Genomic DNA, 11,725 nt, shown 5'->3' with positions numbered 1-11,725 from the left:
AGGTGCGTGTCCCCAGCCCGCCGTACCACCAGTCTGGCACCACGCACCAGGCCTACAGTGCGCCTCAGCCGGCCAGAGTCTGCAGTCTGCCCAACGCCGTCTGAGCTGCCCGCTCTGCCAAGTGCCATCTGAGCCATCCGTCTGCACAGCGCCATCTGAGCCATCCGTCTGCACAGCGCCATCTGAGCCATCCGTCTGCACAGCGCCATCTGAGCCATCCGTCTGTCCAGCGCCGTCTGAGCCATCCGTCTGTCCGAGCCGTCCCGTCCAGTCAGGAGCCGCTAGAGCCATTCGTCAGTCAGGATCTGCCAGCCGCAACCAGACAGGATCTGCCAGAGCCGCCAACCAGACAGGATCTGCCAGAGCCGCCAACCAGACAGGATCTGCCAGAGCCGCCAACCAGACAGATCTGCCAGAGCCGCCAACCAGACAGGATCTGCCAGAGCCGCCAACCAGACAGGATCTGCCAGAGCCGCCAGTCAGCCAGGATCTGCCAGAGCCGCCAGTCAGCCAGGATCTGCCAGAGCCGCCAGTCAGCCAGGATCTGCCAGAGCGCAGTCAGCCAGGATCTGCCAGAGCCGCCAGTCAGCCAGGATCTGCCAGAGCCGCCAGTCAGCCAGGATCTGCCAGAGCCGCCAGTCAGCCAGGATCTGCCAGAGCCGCCAGTCAGCCAGGATCTGCCGTCCTTCAGTCCGGAGCTGCCGTCCTTCAGTCCGGAGCTGCCGTCCTTCAGTCCGGAGCTGCCGTCCTTCAGTCCGGAGCTGCCGTCCTCAGTCCGGAGCTGCCCTCACCGGAGCTGCGCCCTCAGTCGGAGCTGCCGTCCCTCAGTCCGGAGCTGCCGTCCCTCAGTCCGGAGCTGCCCCTTATCCCGGTGCTGCCCCTTATCCGGCCGTGCTGCCCTTGTCCGCTCGCCCCTGTGCGCTGTGCTGTCTTTTGTGGTGGCTGTTATTTAGTGGTGTGTAGTTGGTGTATGAGGTGGGTGAGTGCTACAATGATGACATGGTGGGTGGACCACGCCCAGAGCCTGACGCCACCGGACAGATGCCCACCCAGACCCTCCCCTAGACTTATGCTGGTGCGTCCGGAGTTCGCACCTTGAGGGGGGGGGTTATGTCACGTTCCTGACCTGTTTTTGTATGTGTTTAGTCGGTCAGGCGTGAGTTGGGTGGGCATTCTATGTTATGTGTATCTATGTTGTTAATGGGTTACCTGATATGGTTCTCAATTAGAGGCAGGTGTAATTCATTTCCTCTGTGTCAGGTTTGGCCAGGACTGTTCTGTTTTTTTGTCACTAGATGTCCCCATTGCACCTTTTTTGTACCTTTTGTTTTTCCCTTGCTCTAATTATTGTTTGCACCTGTATGTCGTTCCTTGTTAGTATTTCATCCCTGTGTGTTCCTCAGTTCCTTGCTCAGTGTTTGTATGTTAGCACCCAGCCCCAGCCCCAGCCCAAGCCTTGTTGTGAACATATATTTTTCTCTTGTTGGATTTTCCAGAGGTTCTCTGGTTTTGTTCTTTTGTATTTTGTATTAGTCTTTTGAGGTTTGTTTTTCCCTTGCTGTTTTTACCACTTTGTGGATTTTCTTTGTATTTTGGAAGATATCTATTTTTATTTAAACCACCATCTCTAGTACTGCTGTGTCTGCTCATCTTCTGGTTCTGCCGATTTAGTGACTGTTTCTCGCACCGGGTCCTGACAGAAACACTGAGCCATTAAAATGAACCAGAGGCAGCCAGTACCCAGGACTTTTTCCCATGCTGTCCCACCACGAGGGACTGTCCAACGTCACGAAGCTGCTCTGGTTCAGCAAAAGGCCTTAATGGTGGACATTCTCAACTTCTGTTGGAGATGATGACTTCCATAAAGCAGATTTCTGATCAACTTTCTCCTGCAACCGCTTCTGCTCCAGTTCATCAGATTCAAGTGCCGTGGCAGTTAACCCCTGGCTGAACCTCGTCTGCCGCCTCCCCAACGGTTCTCAGGATCCGAGTGGTTGTAAGGGTTTTTCACCCAAGTTCTCTCTCCTTCGAGCTGCAACCCTCGTCATTTCCCACCGACCGGTCCAAGATAGCATATATCATCACCCTGCTGTCGGAAAAAGCCCTAGCCTGGCTACTGCTGTGGGATGCCCAAAGTCCCTGCTGTGCCAGCTACTCTACCTTTGCTGAAGAATTCAAGCGAGTGTTTCAAGGTCCTACCAGCGGTCCTGACTCAGCCAAACAGCTCCTGACTCTCCGCCAAGGTCGGCGCAGCGTGACGACTATGCCATCCAGTTCCGCACGGTGGCAGCAGCGAGTGGCTGGAATGACGAGGCGCTCACAGTGTGCTTTTTGAAGGGTCTTTCCGACACCATCCAAGATGAACTGGCCACTCGGGAACCACCGGACAACCTCGAGTCCCTGATCAAGTTGGCTTCACGCATAGACCAGCGTCTGAGAGAGAGAGAGCTCAACCGTAGATCTCTCACCCTAGCTCCTATCGTCCCAGCTCCGAGTCTCCACCTTTATCCCCGCGACTCCACCGGAACCCATGCAGGTTGGACGCATCTCCCAGCTGAGAGAGACCGCGATGAGGGAGCGATGCTGTCTATATTGCGACAAACCGGGCCATTTCCTCTCCACGTGTCCCGGGCTCCACGGGAAAACGCACTCTCCGTGCAGGCCTGGGAGGACGGTAACGGGAAACATAACCTCCTCTCATCCATCCAACTCCCGCCTGCTCATTCCAGTTACCCTTTCCTGGGACAACCACGAGCTTCCCCTTAAGCCTTGGTAGACTCTGGAGCCGCAAGGTAACTTCATGGATGGTGTCTGGGCGAAGGAGAATGCGTTCCCTCTGAACCTCTAAGTGACCCCATAAGGGTTACTACGTTGGATGGAAGCCTTTGGGATCTGGACTTGTCACTCGTGTCACTACCCCTTGCGCTTTCAGTTTCCCAACACCAGGAAGTGATAACTTCATCTGACCTCGTGTTCCGAGTTCCCTCTCGTCCTTGGATACCCCTGGCTTCACAGCCATAACCCTCACATCACTGGGTCGTGGGCACTATCAAGCAGTGGGGTCCTACGTGCCAAGCCACTTGTATCTTCCCAAGTTCCCCGAGTTCCCCTCCCGAGTCTCTAGAAATCCATCGACCTGTCCGAGTTCCCGAGTGTTACCATGACCTCAAACCGGTATTTAGCAAACAGAGGGCCACCAAACTACCACCCATAGACCTTACGATTGCCCATCGACCTGTTTCCGGGCACCTGCCCCCAGGGGTCGGATCTTTCCCTATCTCCTCCCGAACGAGCTGCTATGGATACCTACATCAAGGACGCTCTGGCAGCAGGCCTCATGCGTCCATCCACCTCGCCGGCGGGAGCAGGGTTTTTCTTTGGCCAAAAAAGACGGGGGATTACGTCCTTGCATCGACTACCGGGGACTTAATGCCAAACCGCCGTAACGCTACCCGCTACCCCTTATGGCCACAGCCTTTGAGCTGCTCCAGGAAGCAGTGTCTTCACTAAGCTTGACCTGCGGAACGCATACCATCTTGTGCGGATCAAACCCGGTGACGAGTGGAAGACCGCTTTCAACACGCCTACTGGTCACTACGAATACTTGTGATGCCCTTCGGCCTGACAAACGCCCCGGCTGTGTTCCAAGTGCTCATAAACGATGTACTTAGGGATATTTGCAACATTCGTGTTTGTTTACTTGGATGACATCCTCATCTTTTCGAGCTCCCTTCAAGAACACACTAAGCATGTCAGACAAGTGCTCAAACGCCTCCTAGACAGCCATTTGTACGTAAGCCGGAAAAGTGTGAATTCCATTCCTCTCGAGACAGTTCCTGGATTTGTAGTGGAACCCGTCGAGTCCAGATGGACCCCAAGAAGGTAGGGGCGGTAGCAGATTGGCCCACCCCCAAGTCCGTTAAGGAGTAGCGTTCTGGCTTCACTAACTTCTACCGCAAGTTCATCAAGAACTTCAGCTCGGTGGAGCCCCTCTTCTCACTTTAACCAAGGGTTGGCAACACAAGGTTCTGGGGGAAGAAAGCTGAGACGGCCTTCCAAGGGCTTCAGCAGCGGCATCCTCTCTGCCGCCCCACCTGACACTACCGACGGCGGATGAACCCTGTTTGTGGTGGAGGTAGCACGCGATCAGATTGTGGTGTTGGAGCTGTCCTGTCTCAGAGGGGTGAAAAGACAAGAGGCTATCCTTGCGCCTTCTTCTCTCACCGGCTTACCCCGCGCCGAGAGGAATTCGATGTGGGGGATCGTGAAAAACTTCCTAGCGGTTAAGATGGCATTGAAGGAATGGAGGACCACTGGCTCGAGGGGGCTTTCTCAACCGTGTTCAAGTGTTTACGGACACAAAAATCTGAGTATATCCATGCAGCGCGAAGCGGTTGAACTCCAGAAAAGCTCGATGGTCTCTTTTTCTGGTCAGCCTGATTCCAGTTATCTCACCTGATAGACCCCGGGTCGAAGAATCTCAAACCGGATGCCTTGTCACGAGTCTACTCTCCTTGCCATTCGAGAAGATCTGACATGGACTGTTCTTCCTGCGCTAAGATCGTGGCTCCGATCTCGTGGCAATGAAGGATACCCGTGAAACAAGCTCAAGCCATCGAAACCGGGCCTGGAGGAGGTCCTGCTAATCGGTTGTTGTTCCCAAGGCAGCAGGTCCCAAGTCCTTCTGTGGGGGCACTCCTCTCGCCTCACTGTCACCCGGCGTAGGTCGCCACCTTGGAGTTCATCCAGCGTAAGCTTCTGGTGGCCCACCATAAAGAAGACGTTGCCACTTTCGTCAGGCCTGTTCCAGTGTGCTGCCAGGGCAAATCTTCTCACCTCCGCCTCAAGGACTCCCTTCACCCTTTATCTATTCCCCCAACCGACCCTGGTCCACATTATGCTCGCTGGACTTTCATTTACTGGCCTTCCTCCCTCCCATGGTTAAAATAACTACGATCCTAGTCATCATCGACAGGTTTTCTTAAGGCGGCCAGTTTGTTCCCTTGACCAAATTACCGTTCTGCCAAGGAAACAGCTGAGTTGGTGATTAACCATGTGTTCCGAGCTCTTTGGCATCCGCAAGATATGGTTTCCGACAGAGGTCCCCAGTTCGCCTCAAGGTTTTGAAGGGCCTTCTGCCAACTCATAGGGGCACGGCCAGTTTATCTTCAGGGTACCATCCGGAGTCCAACGGCCAAACTGAGAGGATGAATCAGAGCTGGAAACCACCCTCAGGATGTATGGTTTCCAACAAAACCCATCCACATGGCATCCTTCATTGTTTGGGCCGAGTACGCGCAGAACACCTTGTGGCTCCTCCTCCACTGGTATAATCCCCGCACGAGTGTCGTTTGGCTATGCTCCTCTATTGTTCCCGGACCAGGAGGCAGAAGTCAGAGTGCCTTCAGCCTCGAGGTTTCATCAGACGCTGTCGGCTTACGTGAAGAAGGCCCGTCTTTAATCTTCTCGTCCTCACAGCAGTTACAACGACAAGCCAACAGACGTCGCCGTCCCGGTCCTACCCTGTACCACCGGCCACGAAAAAAAGAAAAAAAAAGGGGAAGTTTGGGGGGCTCTCAACAAAAAACTTACCGCTACGGGTGGAGTCTCGCAAACTGTCCCAGAGATTCATCGGACCCTTTAAGATTGCCAGGAGAGTCAATCCCGTTACTTTTCGCCTGCACTTGTACCCCAGATCCCTTAAAAATCAACCCACATTTCACATGTCGTTATTAAACCGGGTTGTTTTCTCCCTTATTCCGGCACGGCAGACCTCCCCCTCCGCCCCGTTGTCATCGGAGGCAAGTCGGCTTTACCACCTCCACCGGATAACTGGACTCCCGCCCGGTGCAAGCGGTCCTGGCATGTACTGGCTGGACGGGGAAGGCTACGGTTTCCGAGGAGCGCTCCTGGTTCCTGCCCAAGGACAACTGACCCTGACCTCATTCGTCAAGTTTCAGGGCCCTCCACCCTGAGAAGGCTGGTAGGAAAACGGCAGGAGCCGTTCCTAGAGAGGGGGATTCTGTCCAGGTTTTGGGCAGGACTGTTCTGTTTTTTGTCACTAGATGTCCCCATTGCACCTTTTTTGTACCTTTTGTTTTTCCCTGCTCTTAATTATTGTTTGCACCTGATATTGTGTTCCCTGTTAGTATTAGTAATTCCCCTGTGTGTCCTCAGTTCCTTGCTCAGTGTTGTATAGTTAGCCAGCCAGCCCCAGCCCCAGCCCAGCCTTGTCTGTGAACAATATATTTCTCTTGTTGGATTTTCCAGAGGTTCTCTGGTTTTGTTCTCTTTGGTATTTTGTAATTAGTCTTTTGGGTTTGTTTTTCCCTTGGCTGTTTTTCCACTTTGTGGATTTTCTTTGTATTTTGGAAATATCTATTTTTTATTTAAACCACCATCTCTAGTACTGCTGTGGTCTGCCTCATCTTCTGGGTTCTGCCGATTTAGTGACTGTTTCTCGCACCGGGTTCCTGACCACTCTAGATTTGGAGAACCATATTAAGGTAGGATGTTCTCACTGTTTGTTTGTGGGTGATTGTCTTCCGTGTCTGTGTTTGTCGTGCCACACGGGACTGTTTCGGTTTGTGTAGTCTATGTTCTGTTCTGCGTGTTTATGTAAGTTTTTCCAGTTCAGGTCTGTCTACGTCGTTTTGTTATTTTGTTAATTATCAAGTGTAGTTCGTTTTCGTCTTGTTTAATAAATTCATCATGTCTTCATTACCCGTTGCGTCTTGGTCCAATCTCTCTCCTCAAGACAATCGTTACAACTACCGAGTTCCAAACTGCCCCTGGAAGCAACGTCAGCACAATTAAACCTCCCATTTTTGTTAAAAAATGTTTTACTTTTCACCCCTTTTTCGGGATATCCAATTTGTAGTTACGGTCTTGTCCCATTGCTGCAACTCCCATACGAAGTCCTCCGAAACACAACCCTGCCAAGGGGGTCTACCGGTCGCGGTCGGCTGCAACAGCCTGGGATCGAACCCGGGCCTATAGTAACGCCTCTTGCGCCTTAGACCGCTGCGCCACTCGGGAGACCCGCTCTGTCTTTGTATGGTCTCTTTGGCAGAGAACTCACAGAAAATTAGAGAAAATTAGAATACATGTAAAAAAATTAAATGTAGAGGGCATTTTCACTGAATCTCTACTCATCTTAAGTCTGCCTCTTTTTCACCTTATCAAATTATCTCATCTTTTAAGATCACCCCATTTAGATTGGAAATTAGACAGACAATTACATTGACTAGTCACTTTAAATAATGCCTCTTTAATAATGTTTACATATCTTACATTACTCATCTCATACGTATGTACTGTATCTTATACCATCTATTGTATCTTGCCTATGCCGCTCGGTCATCACTCATCCATATATTTATATGTACATATTCTTTTTTATTTATTTTTTTATTTCACCTTTATTTAACCAGGTAGGCCAGTTGAGAACAAGTTCTCATTTACAACTGTGACCTGGCCAAGATAAAGCATAGCAGTGCGACAAAAATAACAACACAGAGTTACACATGGGATAAACAAACATACAGTCAATAACACAAAAGAAAAATCTGTAAAAAGTGTGTACAAATGAAGTAAGGAGGTACGGCAATAAATAGGCCAATAGTGGCGAAGTAATTACAATTGAGCAATTTACACCGGAGTGATATATGTGCAGATGAGGATGTGCAAGTAGAAATACTGGTGCGCAAAAGAGCAGAAAAACAAAAACAAATATGGGGATGAGGTAGGTAGTTGGTTGGATGGGCTATTTACAGATGGCTCTGTGTACAGTTGCAGCGATTGGTAAGCTGCTCTGACAGCTGACGCTTAAAGTTAGTGAGGGAGATATAAGTCTCCAACTTCAGTGATTTTTGCAATTCATTCCAGTCATTGGCAGCAGAGAACTGGAAGGAAAGGCAGCCAAAGAGGAGTTGGCTTTGGGGACGACCAGTGAAATATACCTGCTGGAGCGTGTGCTACAGGTGGGTGTTGCTATGGTGACCAGTGAGCTGAGATAAGATGGAGCTTTACCTAGCAAAGAATTATAGATGACCTGGAGCCAGTGGGTTTGGCGACGAATATGTAGCGAGGGCCAGCCAACGAGAGCATACAGGTCGCAGTGGTGGGTAGTATATGGGGCTTTGGTGACAAAACGGATGGCACTGTGATAGACTGCATCCAATTTGCTGAGTAGAGTGTTGGAGGCTATTTTGTAAATGACAATCGCCGAAGTCAAGGATCGGTAGGATAGTCAGTTTTACGAGGGTATCTTTGGCAGCATGAGTGAAGGAGGCTTTGTTGCGAAATAGGAAGCCGATTCTAGATTTAAATTTGGATTGGAGATGCTCAATGTGAGTCTGGAAGGAGAGTTTACAGTCTAGCCAGACACCGAGGTATTTATAGTTGTCCACATATTCTAAGTCAGAACCGTCCAGAGTAGTGATGCTAGTCGGGCGGGCGGGTGCGGTCAGTGATCGGTTGAAGAACAAGCATTTAGTTTTACTAGCATTTAAGAGCAGTTGGAGGCCACGGAAGGAGTGCTGTATGGCGTTGAAGCTCGTTTGGAGGTTTGTTAACACAGTGTCCAAAGAAGGGCCAGATGTATACAGAATGGTGCCATCTGCGTAGAGGTGGATCAAAGAATCACCCGCAGCAAGAGCGACATCATTGATATATACAGAGAAAAGAGTCGGCCTGAGAATTGAACCCTGTGGCACCCCCATAGAGACTGCCAGAGGTCCGGACAACAGGCCCTCCGATTTGACACACTAAACTCTATCTGAGAAGTAGCTAGTGAACCAGGCGAGGCAGTCATTAGAGAAACCAAGGCTGTTGAGTCTGCCGATAAGAATACGGTGATTGACAGAGTCAGACTAGTAATAGGGATTGCAACAATGGATAATTTTAGGAAGAGAGGGTCCAGATTGTGTAGCCCAGCTGATTTGTAGGGTTCCAGATTTTGCAGCTCTTTCAGAACATCAGCTGTATGGATTTGGGTGAAGGAGAAGCGAGGGGGGGTATTGGGCCAGTTTCTGCGGGGGTGCAGAGCTGTTGGGGTAGCCAGGTGGAAAGCATGGCCAGCCGTAGAGAAATGCTTATTGAAATTCTCGATTATCGTGGATATATCAGTGGTGACAGTGTTTCCTAGTCTCAGTGCAGTGGGCAGCTGGGAGGAGGTACTCTTATTCTCCATGGACTTTAGTGTCCCAGAACCTTTTGGAATTAGTGCTGCAGGATGCAAATTTCTGTTTGAAAAAGCTAGCCTTTGCTTTCCTAACTGACGGTGTGTATTAGTTCCTGACTTCCCTGAAAAGGTGCATTCCATCCCTTATTATTCCATCCCTTTATATTTGTGTGTATTAAGTAGTTGTTGTGCAATTGTTAGATTACTTGTTAGATATTACTGCACTGTCGGAACTATAAGCACAAGCATAATAAAAGATTGCCTCATTTAATATGAAATTTAAATTGGCCCCATATACTGAGGCAAAGGTTAAGGTCAAAGTTGTAGTTTACGAATGATCTTGGTCCCTTCACCTTGAAGTCAGCCTAGTTAGCCCGTCCTGTAAAGTTAGGATTGTAAACGGAAAACATGGCTGCCTTTTCAGCTAATGGATATCGATAGGAAGCTCCATGACAGGTCCTCAGTTGTGAGCGTTAGTTTGTTCTCTGTGGACTCTTATCTCCCAATGAACAAGAACAGGATCCCAATTAGAGCTTTCTCTCGACACCTCAGTGAGTCATAATCTGTGTCCAAAATGGCACCCTATAAACTATACACTGAGTGTACAAAACATTAGGAACACGTTCCTAATATTGGGTTAAACTCCCTTTTGCCTTCAGAACATGGACGCTACAAGTTGTCGAAAGCGTTCTACAGGGATGCTGGCCCATGTTGACTCCAATGCTTCCCACAGTTGTGTCAAGTTGTCTGGATGTCCTTTGGGTGGTGGACCATTCTTGAGACACACAGGAAACTGTTGTAGTTCTTGACACACTCAAACCGGTGCGCCTGGCACCTACTACCATAACCTGTTCAAAGGCACTTCAATATTTTGTCTTGCCCATTCACCCTCTGAATGGCACACAATCCATGCCTCAATTGTCTCGAGGGTTAAAAATCCTTCCTTAACCTATCTCCTCCCCCTTCATCTACACTGACTGAAGTGGATTTAGCCGGTGAGATCAACAAGGGATCATACCTTTCACCTGGATTCACCTGGTCATGGAAAGAGCAGGTGTTCCTAATGTTTTGTACAGTCAGTATATAGTCCACTACATTTGAACAGGGCCCATATATAGGGAATAAGGTGCCATTTGGTACACAGCCGTACACTCTCCACAAGCATGCACATTCAAATGTGAAGATGACATTTAATTGGCCCCTTGATTTAAAATGTATTATTTTCTGAGGGTGGCGATGATGACTTGCTAATGACTGGCTGGGTAGACTTGTCTCTGTCAAGAGGCCCCAGTGAGACATGATGATGGAGAATGAACCTAATGGCCTAATGAGAGGAGAGCTTTGACGTGACTAGTCACAAATAACATAATGGTGAGATAATAGATATTACAGATAAAATAGGGAAATATTTGAGATAAAATACCCGAAGTAATCAAACCACCAGTCGTTTATAATCACATTTATTTGAGGTAATATTTTTTATGATACATGACTAATAATAACAACAGTCCATTTTATAATGGTTCCAGAAATATTTTCTGCCTGTTTTTCAGTTTATCCAAGCAGTCACTTCTGAAGTGCATCACATATTCTAGGTTTACATGCTGACTTGCATACATTTGAGGAAGATGTCTGCAATCAAAACTCATTAACTGCTTGATTTCTGTAGATATGCTGTTGCTTGAAGAACATTAGAGACATCTACTGGCCAGAGGTAGGATCAGTTAAATAATGGGAATGGATGGATAAGGTTTGTTTCAGCTTGAGTCTATAACAATTTGTGACCTTAGAATTATTAATTAAATAGGCACTGTGCAAAAATCCATACAAAAGTAAACTACTTGACACAGCTGAGAAAAACAGTGGCCCAGTGTTATTCTGATGGTCCTTGGAAAGCATTCATAGCATTGTTAGGTTCATGTTTGGGCTCCCAAGGGGCGCAGAGGTCAAAGGCACTGCATCTCAGTGCTTGAGGCGTCACTACAGACACCCTGGTTCGATTCCAGGCTGTATCACATCCGGCCGTGATTGGGAGTCCCATAGGGGGGCGCAAAATTGGCCCAGCGTTCTCCGGGTTTGGCCGGGGTAGGCCGTCATTGTAAATAAGAATTTGTTCTTATCTGACTTGTCTAGTTAAATAAAGGGTAAATAAAAAATAAATAAATCATTGTTTCAGATGGGGTATCTTAGATCGATCTCATACAGTCTCAAATCTGTAATACAGATAAGATTCTTCTTTGATAATAGATAAAGAAATGGGAGGAGCGGATACTTTATTCCCTCTCTGTCTGCACATAATGAGGATTTCAAGTCTTCTCCCAGTTCCCTCTGTGACAGCTCCATCAATCTGAAGGGCAGAGATATGGCTGAACTAAGTGCCGTCACTCTCCCCTCCACTTGTTGAGGAGACAGGGTATGCGTCCTAAACGGCACCCTATTCCTATGGGGTGCACTTATTTTGACCAGAGCCTATAAGGATCTGGTAAAAAGAAGTGCACTATATTAGGAATAGGGTGCCATTTGGGACGGAAACAGGTGGAG

This window comes from Salvelinus sp. IW2-2015, linkage group LG30, assembly GCF_002910315.2.
Source record: "Salvelinus sp. IW2-2015 linkage group LG30, ASM291031v2, whole genome shotgun sequence".
NCBI lineage: Eukaryota > Metazoa > Chordata > Actinopteri > Salmoniformes > Salmonidae > Salvelinus > Salvelinus sp. IW2-2015.
The sequence above is the reverse complement of the archived record's forward strand: the minus strand, read 5'-3'. Positions refer to the sequence as shown.